This window comes from Pleurodeles waltl, chromosome 3_1 (genome assembly GCF_031143425.1).
Source record: "Pleurodeles waltl isolate 20211129_DDA chromosome 3_1, aPleWal1.hap1.20221129, whole genome shotgun sequence".
In the NCBI taxonomy this organism is placed as follows: domain Eukaryota; kingdom Metazoa; phylum Chordata; class Amphibia; order Caudata; family Salamandridae; genus Pleurodeles; species Pleurodeles waltl.
Genome location: NC_090440.1, coordinates 1,153,437,618 through 1,153,455,151, shown reverse-complemented (window position 1 = coordinate 1,153,455,151; position 17,534 = coordinate 1,153,437,618).

Here is a 17,534-nt window from a genome sequence, read left to right as displayed (position 1 = left end):
CAGACCTCAAGGAAAGATCTTTCTTGTGGAGGAGGAAGCTTCACACACATGTTTGTGTCATGCTTCATCATCTGCTACCTCTCCCCACCCCAACAGGACAGTGCCACCAGGGTGGATTCAACCTCCTGACGGTCCCGGCCAGGAGGGGTTTTTTAGATAAAAACTACCGGACAGAGGGGGGATCCAGATTAACTAAAAATACCTTGAGGACTCCCATTATGTCACCTTTAATAGTGGTGTCCGCCGGTATATCTAAAAAACAAACCACAACGGTAATGATGAGATCAGTGGGTCAGCCCGTCTTAATTAGCCGACATGCTTCTGCCCTCTCAGGTAGCCTAAAGAGGTCTTGGGTATTCTTCAGAGCTGTGGACCCCTATCTGATTTAGATGAACTAATGCTGAATTAAACTATATTATCAATTCTTATCCCTGGAGAATTCTACCTGAGTGAGGATACTGGTACAGTAACCTGTTTGTAATCAGAATGAGAAATGAAAGAATAAACATTTACTAATAAGAACATTCCCTATATGAGTTTCTATTTCACATGGTGCCGTGGTCATGGAAGTGGAAAATCACTGCAAATTACTGCAAAACAACAAGTGTTTTTGTGAAAAATGTATACACACACTATGCACATGCAGCTGCACCAACAGCAACCTGTTACATCTACTAGTGCTAATTAGTAAGTGAAGTTCTGTTATTAACACACTTCATCTCAACGTTCCACTAGCACTTCAAGTAAAAATCACAGAAATGAAACCACCCCTTAACCTGGATTTTAGTGGATACCGGCTCCTGGTCTGGGAAGAGGGTGGTGTCCTTTCTAGTCACACATTGGTATCACAGTGATATGTTTAATTAACATCATACCACAGTCTTTGTTGGAGCTCAATTACCAGGCTATGTTCTACTCTGCAAACAGACATTTCACAATTATTTTTCTAATCCTTGAATTTCCGTCGGTCCACGCAGTATCAGTTGTAACTAGTTGCCCACACAATACCAATTGTCAAAAGATGTTAGTGCCAGATAATCATCTACCCACATTACTGAAATAATTTGTATCAGAAAAAGCCACTAATTGGTTCGGGTCGGTTCTAAAGATAATGAGAAGAAGCACCATGCCACCGGTTGATTCACATCACATATGTGTGCATGTTGTCTAATGTAGGAAGGAGTGCTCCTTCACACTCAAGCTTCTTCATCTTTATCTCACACATTGGGCATGAAATAAAACATCATGCACGAATGCCAAACAAAAATGTGCTCACGCATGCTGCTTCAATAAAACACAATGGGGGTCATTACAACATTGGCGGGCGGCAACTGCCGCCCGCCAAGTTGTAACCGATGTGCGTCCGCTCCCGCGGTGCCCATTATGACATCCCCGCTGGGCGGCAACAGAGTTTCCGCCCGCCGGCCCAGCGGGGATGTGGGCCGCAACATGGGAGCCAGCTCCAAATGGAGCCGGCGGTGTTGCGGCCGTGCAACGGGTGCAGTTGCACCCATCGCGCTTTTCACTGTCTGCTATGCAGATAGTGAAAAGCTGCACGGGGCCCTGTCAGGGGGCCCCTGCACTGCCCATGCCAGAGGCATGGGCAGTGCAGGGGCCCCCAGGGACCCCGCGACTCCCCGTACCGCCAGCCTTTTCCTGTCGGTTCAAACCGCCAGGAAAAGGCTGGCGGTACGGGGACTCGTCATCCCCTGGGCAGCGCTGCTGGTGGATTATCACCGCCGGGGCAAATGTGGCGGGAAACCGTCGGCCCCGGCGGTGCGACTGCGGCGCTACCGCCGCGGTCGTAATCCCCTCTGAAGCACCGCCAGCCTGTTGGCGGTGCTTCAGTCAAAACAGCCCTGGCGGTCTTGGACCGCCAGGGTTGTAATGAGGGCCCATATGTCTGACACAATGAAGAGGCCAGGTCCGGATACACACAGACACGTAACAATGGTATCAGTTGTTATTAGCCCATGACACACCTATGTAAGAGAGGTGTGTGCTTTCTCATAACAACCTCATAAACCAACACCTTAAGTGCCCCCCCAAAAAATATATATACATGCATTTCGTACTCTCTCACTCAGGCTCTCAGGAAGTAGCTTAGAAATATTTTATAACCAGAGAGCACCGCCCCCACCACAGATAGTACTCACGTCGTCAAAAGGGTTACATGATGGAACCACGCATGCCGAACAACACATGCCTTAATGCGGTCGGAACCACAACCATGCTGTTTCCATGCATGCCTTTATCATGTATGCCTTTACAATACATTTTGTTGTAAAAGCATGCCTAGTAAAGGCATGCGTGGAAACGGCATTCGTGGTTCTTTCATGCAAGCCCCCCACCCGCCCTGAGGCCCAAAACTACCCCCACCCCAAAACCTAAACTACCCCGACCACCCCACCAAACCCCCCATTCCTGCCCCTAAAATCTAAAGTACCCTGACACACCCACTAGCCCTGAATCCTAAAAAGAAACCTACCCCAACCCTTCCACTACTGGCCCATAAAACTAAACTACCCCAACACCCCTCCCACCTGCCTTAAGCCCTAAAAGAATACCATCCTGACCCCCACCCTGCCTCTAAAAACTAAATAACCCCGACCCCCCACCCACCCTGAGACCTCAAAAAAGTACCCAGACCACCACCCCTGCCCCTAAAAAGTAAACTACTCCAACACTCCCACTCACCTTGAGCCTTAAAACCTTCCCCCAATAAGTAAACTGGCCTGACCTCCTCACTAACCCTAAGCCCTAAACAAAAACCAGCCAGACTCCCCCATCCCACCCCTAAAATCTAAATTACCATTACCCACACCCACCCTGAGCCCTAAAAAGCTACCCCAACAGCCTACCCCTGCCCCTAAAAACTAAAGTAACCTGACACAACCACCCTTCCTAAACCCTAAATCCACCCCCACTGCTAAAAGCTAACCACAAACCCTGCCACAACTCCCCTTACCTCACCGTGTCCTCTCCTGATCCTTCTACCTCTTCTCTCCTCCCTCCTCCTGCCTTCCTTAAACCTTTCCCCATCCCTTCAAAAATGAACCACCCCTCCTGCCATCCTAAGCCCTAAATAAAAAAATACCCAAACCTCCCACTCCCGTCCCCACCCTGAGCCCTAAAAAAAAAAAAAAAAAAAAAAAAAAAAAAACTGCCCCTTAAAAACAAGTAGTCCGCCCGACCCCTCTCCCACCCCAATCTCTTAATCCAACCCCACCCTTGCCCCACTTACCTCACCTTGTCCTCTGTGTCTTCTCTTGAACAAATCATGGCTTTTCCTATGCCTTAACCACTAATATGTGTAGTTTAGCACATGCATGGTTAAGGCACAGAAAAAAACATGCGTTGTTCCAGCAAGCGTGGTTACGCTTGCATGGGAAATGTCCACGTTGTTAAGGACGCGTGGTTAAGGTCTTTTCCCCCTCAAAAGTCCTACCATGTGCATTCACCAACTCAGACCTGCTCCAAGCCACTGGTATAGCGTGCTGGTGCGGCAAAATGAGTTATAAAGCCTCTGGTGTGCCAAATTCCTGTGGCGCTGGTGTGCCCAAGACAGCATGCAATCATCTCATCAACCAGCATCATGGACAGTGGTGCTGGGAATTGCAGTTCCCTATTCACGGATGTATGGAGATCACAAGAAGGCGATATGCCACTCGATGCTCTTGATTCGTCATCTACCAGTGCCTTAGCTAGTGGTGCTGGGAATTGTAGCTTCCAATTCGCAGATGTGTGGAGATCAAAACGTGATGCCACTGGAGGCCCGTGATCCCGTTATCTCCCAGCGCCGTAGCTAGCGGCTTTGGGACTTTACGTCCTCAGAGTTAGTCCAAGCAAATGGCAACACATAACCATATCCCATCATGGGCAGAGGAATATCTCAGCCTAATAACCCTAATCTTCAACTATCTTTTTTTCATTTGACCGTATTATAAGTTTCTTATGCCCTACAAAATATAACTGGAAACGGTACCCCTTCGTCACAAAGATGCCAACAGTTACCATGAATATAAATCTATTAGTTCCTTCCTCCAGTTGGGGCTTTTTCAGAGAAAAGTTCATATTTTAATACTCCCAATACCTTGAAAGGATGGCTTTTCACAAAAGTAATCAAATTCACATCATAATGTGCATAAGTAATCAATATGCCAGTGTTTGTTGGTTATTAACATACTTAAAGTAAAAAAAGGTTAAAAAAAGGAAACCAATGATCTTTCAGGAATGCCTCAGGAAAGCCTATGCAGACGGGGCTAAAATCCTTTTCACCAAAGGGCAGATACATATATGCTTGTGACATAATGTGTTGGGCAAAGTTATACATGAAGTATCCCAAGTACTGTGATAATCGTACATTTAATTGGTCATCTGCTAATGGTGCCCCATGGTTTCTCATCGTTCAGGTCATATAGATCTATATGAAGCCTCCAACTCCATTGTGTTCTAAGAGTGAGTGGTTGTGTTATTTCTCTATGGGTCTGTGTTAACATTTTAATCACATACCTCTCCATTTCATCTTCACTATGTCCATTCTCGATACAGTGATTAACTATGCGAAAACGTATGCATCTAGTTGTCATTTCAAAGTACACCAAGTTACATGGGCAGTTTTGCTGCTACAGTTTGTTAAGCTCCTAAGTTTCCAGATGTTTGTAAGAACGAGTTCCAGTTCTTATATCTTCTTTGTGAAAGGGCACACACTGCACTTTCCGCATGGGAATTGCTGCACGGGAGGTGGTAAGTTCTAAAGCTTCATCTGGTCAGTCTTCTCAATACTTCTTTCCAGACGTGTGCACACCATTATATCCTTGGTGATCCCTGCTCTTTTGAATCAGTGCATCGGTTTTTCCACCTGACTGAAGAATTCTCCGGTTCTTTTTGATGATTTTCTGCCAATGATTCGACAGAGAACTAAAGGTGGTACCACATATTATCTTTTTTTGTTTCATCTTTCTTAAAAACACGTTAGTAGTTGTTTTCTATTGTTGTAGAGGGCTCTTTTATTAGCCCTTTGTATCAAAGGAAAGGGCTATTTCTTCTCTGCCAATTTTGCATAAAGTTTTGTTGCATGAATTTTGTAATCTCTTACCACTGAATAGTTGCGTCTAAGATACAAAATTTGTCCAACTGGTAGGTTTTCCGTAAAGCTCTTGGATGGAAACTCTCAAACCATAAAAGGTTATTACAGTCAGTTGGTTTCTAAAAAATCTCAGTGTTCAGATATCCATTCTTCACCTTAATGATAAGATCAAGGAATGGTAGTTTGTTACCTTCTATATAGGTTGTGAAGGACAAAAATGGGTTCAGCACATTTAACCAATTCCATATTCAAGGTCCTCATTTTCAGTATCAGTCCAAACCAACAGTATGTCATCTATATAACGTTTTCATAATCTTATCTTGTCCCAAAAGAGGTTCGAAGAGTGCAGGACATACTCTGATTTGAAAGAATGAACATGGAGGCGTGCCAGGCTGGGAGCGAAGGTGCTCCCCATCAATGTCATATGTACCTGGAGGAAATACTTGCCTTCAAACTCATAGCAGTTACGGTAAGTGCCAGATGTGCTAGGTCAAGTACAAGTTCACGGGGAGTAATGGAATCCCATTTAGTTTCATTCAAGATTGTTTCTACTACCTCCAGGGTGGCCTCTTGGGGAATGCTGGTACACATTATTCAACTTCTAGGTTCAAGAGTTCCCTCTCACTATCAAAGGACATCACTTTTAGGAGGTTAAGGACATCTTTGATGTGTTGTAGGAAGGTGAGCATCTTCCTCACCAAAGGTTGAAAAAACATCCTGGAAAATTGTTCCAGAGCAGAACCAATCCCTGAGACTATTCGTCTCCCGGGAGGAGAAAACTTGTTCTTAATGGATTTTAGGGAGAATATAAAAATAAGGCATTTTTGGTTGTTTTGTGTCAGGAACACAGCTTCATATTTGGTAAGCCACCCATTCTCCAATTTCTCAGATACATATCACTCCGTTCATCCTCACTATGTCAATTCTCAGTATAGTGATTTACAAGTCTAGATGAGTCCCGCCTGCATCTAATGGTGCTCCTGTGTTCAGATATGTTAATTCATATGCATCTATTTGTCATTCCAATGTACACCAAATTACATGGTTATTTTATCATATGTACATAGGTACAACATTTTTGATGTTATACTTTGTTAAGCTCTTAAGTGTCTAGGAGGTTGTAAGGCTGAGGTCCAGTTCTTTAGTCTTCTTTATGTTTAGGAAACCTGAAAGGACAGGAACATGTTGTACCATTGTAGATTGATTTTTAGATTTACTTGCAAACACCACTATTAGAGGTGACATACCTGGAGACCCCAAGGTATTTTTAGTTAATCTAGATACCCCCTCTGTCCAATAGTACTCGCTCTTGTCCGGGTCTGTCAAGAGGTCAAGTCCGCCCTGGTGGCACTGTCCTACCACGGTTGGGAGGGGTTGCCGATGATGAAACATGACACAAATAAGTGTGCGAGGCTTCCTCTTCAATAAAAAAGACCTTCCTTCGAGTTATGCTAGGACAATAGTCTTTTTACCGCTCTGTTTGGGACACAGCTTTGCTTACCCACGATGGGCAACAGTCTATAAAGTCTACAAACTACCATCCCTGATGTGATTGAGTGTATGTGATTAGGGAGGATATATGCTGCCCTAACCTTCTCCTCTCTCTTAAGTGTTAAAAATACAGGGCATGACCTATACATACTCTCTGGTATGTAGCACTCTTATGTACTGCATATTTTACATACAGAGGCATATCCTATGCTTGCATGTAGCATGCAAATGGTATTTCTTGAGCTCTGCTACCAGCATTAGAAAAATGCACACAAAACGTTGCTAGAGCAGTTGATGGTATTATTGTTAGCTGAACTGAACAAACCTTTTATTCATAACTGACGTTGATTTAATGGAATTTTGTAAGGTATTTGATGTTGGCACAGCACCAAGACGTCCATTAACAAATGTCTTTTTAGTGAACCTTGACATTTTTACTGATATACGTTGACAACTCTCCACAGTCCCCACAGTGTATACATTGGAACTTCCATTTCTCAAATACTGCCTCACACTCAGCCACGTTTATTTTACCATCATGTATGGAGGATTTGGGTGAAGATAAGACTTTCCAGTGCTCGCCAGTCCAACCTTGCCAAGGGTCTGTTAGAGGTGATTGGATCATGGATATAACTCGTCCATACAGACAGATGGGTGGAGGTCAATGGGAACATGGCAAGAGCCCAGTCAGACTAACCACATATGGACTAAGGAGTTCATATGTATGCAGGAACCTTAGATCTTAGTAATGTGACGCCTACAGGGAGAGGCACAAGGCTCATATACTTGCAGACAGTATGTATAGCGATCTATGTTATTTCCTTGCATTATGGTATTACTGTATCAATGGAAACTCTTCAACCATTAATTTTGAAACCCATTTTCCCAGACTTTTTCTTAACTTGGCGTGTGCATTTTCTGTGATATACTATATTGTATACAACAACAATTGAGAGTGACAGAATGATTAACTATTCGTCCAACAAAACACTCTTAGGCTTTTTGATGTTACGTCATTATAAATTCTGACTCGTACTGGATATGGCATTTATGCATATTACAAAAGATACACTGAAAAGGAACAGCATACAATTAAAATGATAAAAGAAACATTTATGAAAATCACCGAAGGGGGAGGCTGTCAGGGGAGAAACAAATATAAGAACCTAGGCTTCACCAGCATGCGTAATTATAAAATATTGATGGTATTTCTGAACTTAAGCAAGGAGGGCAAAAGTAAATCTTGCTTCAATCACTGCAGGAAGCCTAGCACACCATAGTTGGGTGCGAGACCTTGCTGCAGCGTATATCTCACACTGGAAGACCAAGAAATATGTTTGGATTGACACGTATGTTACCCCTGAAAAACATGCAGGACCGTTATGCAATGTTTTGCATGTCCATTAAGGCAACCTTGCTATAGAGAAATATTTTGTTGATGGAAAGAGCAAATAAAAGTAAATCGAGGCTCTCATGTTGCCTTCTTTTGAAATAGCCTTCTTGCCTCTTTATTGTGAATGTAAACGAACACTCCGTTGTATTATTTACAAATGCTTGATGCTGTGTTGATCTGACAACCAGCTGCTCGTTTTACCTTTTGCCAGACTTGTTATGTTTTCTTGCGCAGGAGACCAGTGTCATGAGTATCCTGAAATGAGGGACAAGCACTTTTAGTAAGTTGCTCACCAGCAGAGCGCTTGATTCTATTGAGTAGTAGAGGCCCACCTACAGTGGCACTTCTTATGATGCAGGTGGCAACCACCCTATGACCACGCATTGGCATTGATAGCAGTTGTGGGCAACTGATTCCAGTAGTGGGATACATATGTTTTACCTGAGTCCCAGTGGGAAGCCAGCTTGCTACCATTTGTCTAGTATGGTATCACTGGGCTCCAATGTACCTTTTATAGTGTATGAAGTGTACATGAGAATGCTTGGATACATGACAGGCGGGGTACCCTTGTTATACAATCTTGATTTTATGAAACTCCTATAGTTGTAGGGTTCTCCATGGGGTTTACTGGTAGTCTATGCTGACTTCTCACCTTTTCCCTGTATGGCCCCTTACACTTCTCCTCAGGTCTCCTTCTCTCTCTAGAATTGTATGCCGTGAATCGTCATTCTAGACAAAGGAACACAACCTCAACTGTGTTGGTCATTGGGCCTGTCAGTACTAGCAGGTTGCTTTACAAGAGAAATATGTGGCCGAAAGATATAGATACAACTGTTCACCTTCTACTGTAGACAATGGCTACCTGCCAAGCTACCACATCCTGTGCTCTCCGCCGCTGGAGGGAGAGGCTCCCATGCACCAGCACCAGATTGATCAGAGAATTTGCCTCACTGCTTGAGAGAGCCAACTCCTATCTCACTGGATGTCACGAAAGTGTGGTATACCTGCAAAAACACACTTGGTGGAGATGGGTTTCCCCTCCAATAACGTCTGGGGTTATATTTGAGTTTAAGAAGTTGGATTTGGGTCAACTGGCACATGACTGGATATAAGCTTATTATTGCCACATACCAAGTGTTCTCTTTTTATTTAGAAGCTCTGCAGGCAGCTGCACAGGAAGGTGATGAAGAACCTGTCATGCCAAGTTGTATGCTCCAGTATGAGAGCCACCTGCAGGCACAAGGACCATATTACCCACCTCTTCCTGCTGGGTCAGCAGCAAAAGGACACCTGTTAATACACCTAAAGAGTGAAATGAGTCAGTCAGATACCTGGGGAGCAGAATCTCATGTTTCTTGAAAGCATGCTATGCATTTCTACCCCGCTACCCTGTGCACGCCTCCTTGTGGGCTATTCTACAATTACCCAAGTCACAATTACATGCAAAATTATTATGAATACTATTGAAGGTATTAAAGTAAGGTGCCACATTATCTTAACGCTAATAACGTTTGTATAGCTTTTTTGTACAAACCAATATGACTTCTTGGATATTATATTCATTGTGAACGTTTCTTGAGCTGTCTCCATCAGACCTTCTACGCCACACCACCCAGCAAGAGTTATCCTTGACTGATATACTTTAGAACCCCTGAACCTCAAACCCTCCAAAGGAGGTTGTTGACAATTCAATGATCCCATGCCTGCCAAGTCTGGATCCATGGCTTCTAAGGAAGACAACAATGCTCGTCACAGAATTGCATTTTAGTCATGGAGGCCCAGAATAACCTGCATGTTCTATTATACTGTCAGTAACATTTCAAAGATAACCACACAGAGATAAGACATTTCATTTTAATATACTGATAATGAATTTGATTTGGCAACACCAACCAGATAACAGCTTTATTGAGGCAGCTCAACAGGAGACAGGTGTCTACTTCATCCTTACAGAAAGTTAAGCATATTCCTCAGTTTAGTGTTCATATGAAAGATACTTCAGGGGTTATCTCCCTGCCATCCTTGATATGCATATCACTGAATAACAGTGTAGTGATGACACCACAAAATGATAGGTGAACATAGTGTGTTACGCATCTGTAGTTGGGTTAAAGTTCATCTAAGAATAGTACCCACAGATTGTCCCTTTTCCTAACCCTAGGCATGAATAACTTAAATACCCTTTCAATGTTATCATCCAGAATATCCCTAGTTGGGACACCCTGTCGTGGATGGCCAGAAATGGGTTTGCAAGGAGTTTCGGCAAAAGACCACTCGAAATGCAGACTTGTCTACAAATTGTGGTTCAAATGACTAGAAATAGAGGCCATGGTCTAAAAACATAGCCAAATACGGTAACATTAAAAACATTATTTGCATACAGAAATGTTTTTGGCTGAATTCTGATTTGTTTTTTTTCTAGCAGCTTAACCAAAAATGTACAGTGGCATATAACACAAGTATTTGGTTAATATTCAATTCTGGTCTTTTTCAAAGGCTGTCAATGGATGGCCAAAAACATAATGTGGAAGAAAATGTAGTGGGGTAGCAGCCCCGTTGCTGTAAGCCAGTCAATGACACATGAAAAGTTCTGCTGCACCAACAGCCCTGGGAGCAGGAATGTCTTCCATACCTTCTCGGAGCTGTGATGCTTCATGCCTCAGCCTACTCCTAATTTTTGGTGAAGTGCCAAAAGTCTGCATTAGAACCCAGATCTGTGAGTTTCACGTCAGCCACGTGGTCAGCAGCACCAACCTTTCTTTTGAAAAATAGATACAGTGATGAGCCATCGATAGCACCCACCTTGCAAACCCAGTACAGTGATAAAGCCTGTGAGACGCTGTTCTTTCTAAGAAATATCAGGGACATGATCACTTCAAATGGTTTCTTAATAATAGAGTTGACCTATACCATGATCTGCTATAATGCGTAGAGACAAACCAACTTTTCAAGCCCCCTTCTCCAACAAAACACTTTTTTCATCAGGGCATCACTTCTCTGCCCACCATACTGTCTATCCCTGATATTGCAACATTACGAGGAACAGATTGTAGCTCCTTAGACCTAAGAAGGATCCTCTTTTCCCTTTTTTCCCAGCATTACTGACTTTTTTAATAATCTCTGGACTATTGTGCAGCTCGCAAAGGACTAAAATACCTGCTTTGACCACAGAACAACTAGCACTGGTTCCACATCATTTAAAGGGCTAAATTACAGTGACTGTCACTAACAAATCAAAAGCTTCAACACCCCTTTATTTCCACCAAAGTGCTCCCATCTAACTCTACCGATATGTTATTTTTTCATACAATCGATTTCTGATTTTGAAACACTACTATGCAGAAACAAAGGGCCTTAGTTATACTTTTTGGTGCAAAACTGCACTAACGCAGTTTTGCACCAAAAGGTTTTGCACCGGCTTGCACCATTTTTAGCACCAGCTGGGCACCATATTTATGGAATGGTGCAAGCCGGTGCAAAGGGTAGGCTAGTGTAAAAAAATAAATGACGTTAGGCAGGTTAGAGTCAAAATAAATGACTCTAACCAGATTAGCATCATTCTTTTACGCTAAGGGGCATACTTATACTCTGTTTGCACTGAATTAGTGTCATTTTTTTTTTTTTACTCTAATTCGGTGCAAAACTAACTCCATATTTATACTTTGGTGCTAGACCCATCTAGCGCCAAATTTATGAAGTTAAAGTCATTTTTTCGAAGTGGAAACCTACCTTGCCTTAATGAGATGCAAGGTAGGCGTTCCCGTGCAAAAAATCACTCTATGGCCTTAACGCCATATTTATACTCCCATACAAAAATGGTGCAAGGGAGGGAGGAGGGGTCAAAAAATGGTGCATAGCTTTCTTTGCCCCATTTTTTAAAGCCTGGGTCAGGGCAGGCGTTAGGGGACCTGTGGGCCTATTTTCATGGTGAATAAGCCCACAGGTGCCCCCCCAAGGCTCCAGGGGCACCCCCAGCCACACCAGAGGGACTGCAGAGGATGGGGGACCCCATCCCAGGTAATTACAGGTAAGATTGCATTTTATTTTTGAAAGTGCCATAGGGGGCCCTGAAATGGGCCCCCACACATGGCACAGGGTGCAATGGCCATGCCCAGGGGACCCTTGTCCTCTGTGCTGGCCATTGGGGTGGTGGGCATGACTCCTGCCTTAAGGAGTCATGTGGCATGGTAGGTGTAGCACCATAAAATGACGCTAATCTGGTTAGAGCAGTGGTCTTCAAACTTTTCAGTGCCGCGCCCCCCCAGTTGAAAAATAAAAATCATTGGGCCCCCCTCAGAATTTTTCACAATTATTTTTAGAAAGATGGCAATGTTTAAATAGGTCTAAACCTATATAAACATTGCAATTAGGTACCGTTACCTTTTTAAAACTGCAATAACATGCTTCTGCTTGAAACAAAGGCATGTTATCTGTATAATATTTCTTTTGCCCAGAGTTTGGCGCCCCCCCTGGGATCACTTGAGGCCCCCCAAAGGGGGCCCGCCCCCCAGTTTGAAGACCTCTGGGTTAGAGTCATTTTTTTTACTCTAACCTGCCTAAAGTCATTTTTTGGTGCTAAACCCCCTTCTTCTATACTGCAGCCCCACCCGACTAAAGTCATTTTTTTTTACTCTAGCCTACCCTTTGCACCGGCTTGCACCATTCCATAAATAGGGTGCCTGGCTGGTGCACAGAAATGGTACAAAACTGAGTTATTGCAGTTTTGCACCAAAAAGTATAAATAAGGGCCAATATTTTGTAAGTTAGCACCATTTTTGCATCAAAAAATGACGTTAATGCGGCGCAAAAAAAGTATAAATCAGGGCCTTGGTGTTAGACGGGTCTAGCACCAAAGTATAAATATGGAGTTAGTTTTGCACTGAATTAGAGTAAAGAAAATGACGCTAATTCGGTGCAAACAGAGTATAAATTTGCCTGTAAATATGGCATTAAGGCCATAGAGTAATTTTTTGCACGGGAACGCCTACCTTTCATCTCATTAAGACAAGGTAGGTCACCACTTCCAAAAAATTACTTTAACTCCATAAATTTGGCACTAGACGGGTCTAGCACCAACGTATAAATATGGAGTTAGTTTTGCACTGAATTAGAGTTAAAATAAATGACGCTAATTAGGTGCAAACTGAGTATAAATATGCCCCACAGTGTCAACCGTAGAACAAACACTAACTGGTGTGTCACATTCAACGGTTAGACAGAGCAAGGTTTTGTCTGACACCAGACAACTAATTAATGCTATCACTTTCTACAGCTCCATGATCTTGCAATGCAATATTTAACACCCAAGGGGGAGGTGTTTCAGGCGGGTGCTGCTTTCATCATTTGTGCCCATCTGCTGTACTCTCTCCACTAATGGAGCACACCTGCCCAGAAAAATAATGAACTTATGTGACATTTCCATACCAGTGGAGCAAAAGCACAACGGAACATGGCACAAAAGACAGTTACGTGTTCCTTGAGGTCAACCTTACCAGATACGGTTTGGTGTTCTCAGTCTGGTAAATTATAGCAGCACAGGGTTGGCGCATGTCAGTATTCTCGAACATGTTCCAGAATGGACACACAATTATCAAGAACTGTCTCTGCCCTCTTTTTAGCGAATCTTGCAGCTGGGGGTTAAAGCAAAAGGGTTTCATAGGTTAAACGGTTTGTTTGTGATTGATGATGCACAAATATTGGCTTGTGTCCCCTGAGAAATGACACATGTCAATACGTATACCAGAGAAAAATGAAGGGACAATATGTAGAGGGACAGACAGGATCTCAGGCGATCACTTTTATTGGCAACTCACAGTCGTCATTGTGAAAAAATGTGTGAAAAATTGAAAAATATAACCACAAGCTTCCACAAAGGGCTTCTCTACAGCCAGGAAAGTACATCTATTGAGGTAAAAAGTAGGTTAAGACACAGCAAAAATATATAAACAACAAAAAGTAAAATATGAAAAAAACAAAAAAACAAAAGCATAGTTAGAAGAGGCGAAAAATTAGAAAATAGACCTCCAAAGTCTCACTCGAACACACTCTCCGCATTTGCAAATGCAAAACTGGAGATCACTCATTCTCTTACATTGCAAAACTGGAGGACACTCAATCTCCTACATCTCACACAAGACAAGGAACAACCCCCCCAACATATCAGAGCCTCATTCTAATTTCTTGAGTTCAGCAAGAAGCAGAAGACTTGGTTCTTCGTATAAGCACCTTGGGGACTACACACCTACACGCCACCCCATTTGCCTGTATACTCTCTTGTGTGATTATGTGCGATGCAAATCAACATACCATACCAAACACAAGAAGCAGCAGCAAGGCAGGCCATGACAGAGTAAGGGGACATGTCACAGAAATTGACTGATTGAAGCGTTGCAGATAGCCACCTCAGTACAGGTATATATGCCCCTCATAGTACATTCATTTTTCAAATAAACAGTGGGTGACTGTGGCTTCTCAGTGCACATGTCGGTTTTATGAAACTACCTCTCCCCCACTTTAGTGAAGAGTCTCAACTACTCCTATTTCTAGGGAATCAGAAAGCACTACTCTTCAACTCTTTGGACTAAACTGCTATGCAATGTCTTCTGCAACAATTTTAAACTTAATTTCTTTGGTTGATTCCCCATTATTGGATTCTCTTTTGATTAAGCCTTGCCTTCACTTTACCCCTGACACTTTTGACGCTGTACTCTTCCTTTGAGTAGCTTCTCTCTGTGCAGCACTTCATAAAGGTTCAATAAGTAAGTGCCTCAATTGAACGCCCACCACAAAGGAAAGAGTAGCAGACAGAGCCACCCTCTTCATAATATACTGACTGTGACACTAGAAAGTATGACTGTGTGGTGGATTCCCCTATGTCATTTATTACATCCCTGGTCCACAATGAAGGGGAAAGGGGGAAGGTCCTCCTACTTCCTAGAAAACGACAGCATTTAAAATCTCTAACTCGTGCTGTCCAACATTGACCACGTGGGCAGTATCTCTGCCAGGTTTTCAGGATAGCCACTGACAAACGTATCCATTTACATTTTTACAAATGTATTTATCCTATTTGGATAACCTGAAAATGTGACATGGATCCATCTGCCGATTGCCAAAGCTCTATACTAATCTAGAACATAGACGTATTGTTTCTTCGATGCACAAAAAAGCAGTGAGAATTGAAAATCTGCACCATAAATTCTTATATTCTTTTATCAGAATCAAACCCAGCACCCATGAGAGGATCCAGATGTTAGAGTTGATGAGAATTGCATTCATCAAGTACATCTCATCCCAGAGTTGTTTATTTCATTGAAAAAGATGCCCTAGGCACTAAAACATGTTTGTAGAAAGTCATTACGTGATGTACTTGCAGATAGTCGCATGACCGAACCACTGCCGCAAAACTCAAATTGAGGAGCTTGTCTTTTTGATCGTGCATAAGAAGCTCCCACTTCCTAAACTGATATCTCCTTGTGTCTCTGCATAATTTATCTGCTAAAGACTAAATTCTCAGAAGTGATTTTGCTAGTTTCATGCAGCGTATGATGTGCTTGTTTTTAAGTCTGAATGAAAAAATTAAACATTAATTAAGGCCTGCGGCTATTACGTGCAAACGCAATTTAATTTTGACTAGAAGGGTGTTGCAGAGTAGGGACTATTTAATATAGTTGTGATAGTCACACAAATTCGGGGAATTTCGCACTTTATAATATATATTAAAATATATGAATTTACCAGATGATGCCTTAATTTAACAATGCTTACTCGTGCATTCAGATGTCCCACTTATCATGGACAGAACATCAGGATGCAGGGACCGAGCTTCATTTTGCGTAAATCTGTTCTGACATTTCTGATAAATTAGTGTTTAAGTTAAACAGTGTTCCAGTTTAGACACTATGAGGTTAAATTTTAAGAGCTATCTTGACAGTGTATTTTTGATTTGCCTAAAACCTTAGCACTGTTAGATCAATTTTGCACAAACGTGACAGATGTGTAGTATAGGTTTACACTTGGTAGTTTTAAATGTGAGCAGATTCATCAAGGATGGACACATTTTATGGTAGGGGTTTAAAAAAGTGTTATTTGGTAATAAACATGATAATTTGATGAACCCTCATGGACTCTGGCAGACATTTACTTTATATAGGCCCTCATTTCAACCTTGGTGGGCGGCAACCGCCGCCCTCCAAGTTGAAACCGCCAGGCGGCCGCCAATGCAGCTGCACTCCCACGGGGCCTATTTGAAGATCCCCGCTGGGCCAGCGGGCGGAAACCTGGTTTCCGGCCTCCAGCCCAGCGGGGATCTCGGCCGCAACACGGGAGCTGGCTCCAAATGGAGCCGGCGGTGTTGCGGCTGTGCGACCTGTGCAGTAGCACCCGTCGCGCTATTCACTGTGTGCTATGCAGACAGTGAAAAGCTGCATGGAGCCGTGCCGGGGGCCCCCGCGACTCCCCTTTCTGCCAGCCTTTTCATGGGGGTTCAATCTGCCATGAAAAGGCTGCCGGGAGGGGGGCTCGTAATCCCCTGGGCAGCGCTGCTGGGGGATTTAAACCACCGGGACTAAAGTGGCGGGAAACCGCCGGTCCCGGCGGTGCGACCGCGGCGCTTCCGCCACGGTCGTAATTCCCCAGGAAGCACCGCCAGCCTGTTGGCGGTGCTTCCGTCAAAACAGCCCCGACGGTCAAACACCACCAGGGTTGTAATAACCCCCTTAGTCTTCTGTAGGTATGTAAAGTTTTGTGCAGATCCATCAGGAGCAAAGTTAAAAGTGGGAGGGGGCAAAAAAATGTAATGAGCAAATAACTTTGGTGCTCTTCAATGAATCTGTATGAAATTTGGCAGACCGTTAGCATGTTAAGCCCTGTGCACACATCTGACATTCAATAGAGCTCTGAGAACGTGGGGTGGAGGGAGGGCAACATTTATATTAGGCTTTCTATTGTATGAAATTGATACTTAAAAGTATGACATATGTTGCTGCAGAACGTTACTGGCGAGTTCAAGTTGAAATGTTGGTGTTAAATGTATTTAATCGGCTAAAAACCTAAGAGATTAGTCTTCTAGCCCCCAAGAGTGGTGTATTAATATGGTACTTGCAGCTCCCAGGTAACTCTTGGCCAGATATGCATGCATCTTTCAAGATACACAAGTGTCAAAAATCTCCTGTATAGGTAAGTTCATAAAAGATGCAGTAACATTTTATATTTTGGGCATCGGTCATTCACGTTTACCCGATGGAGTCCCTTCACACATTTATATCGAACATCATGGTCCATATTAGTAGTAGCTATTTCTTTCTTATTCCTAACTGAGACATGTGCATTTGTGCCCAAACGTCTTGTCTTTTAAGGGTAAGGGAAAGGTCCTAACTACAGCACAGCACATGGTGACATGATTGAGGTCCAGTGTGAAACAGACTTTCATGTGCTGCACCCGTAGCCTGCTTTGAAAGCCTACCCATACATATAAATGTGGCTGAATTAGAAGACGGCACAGAGTATGCAGCCTTTTTTCAAGCTAATAAAGCAACTAAAAAGCATACTATGTGCTGTAAT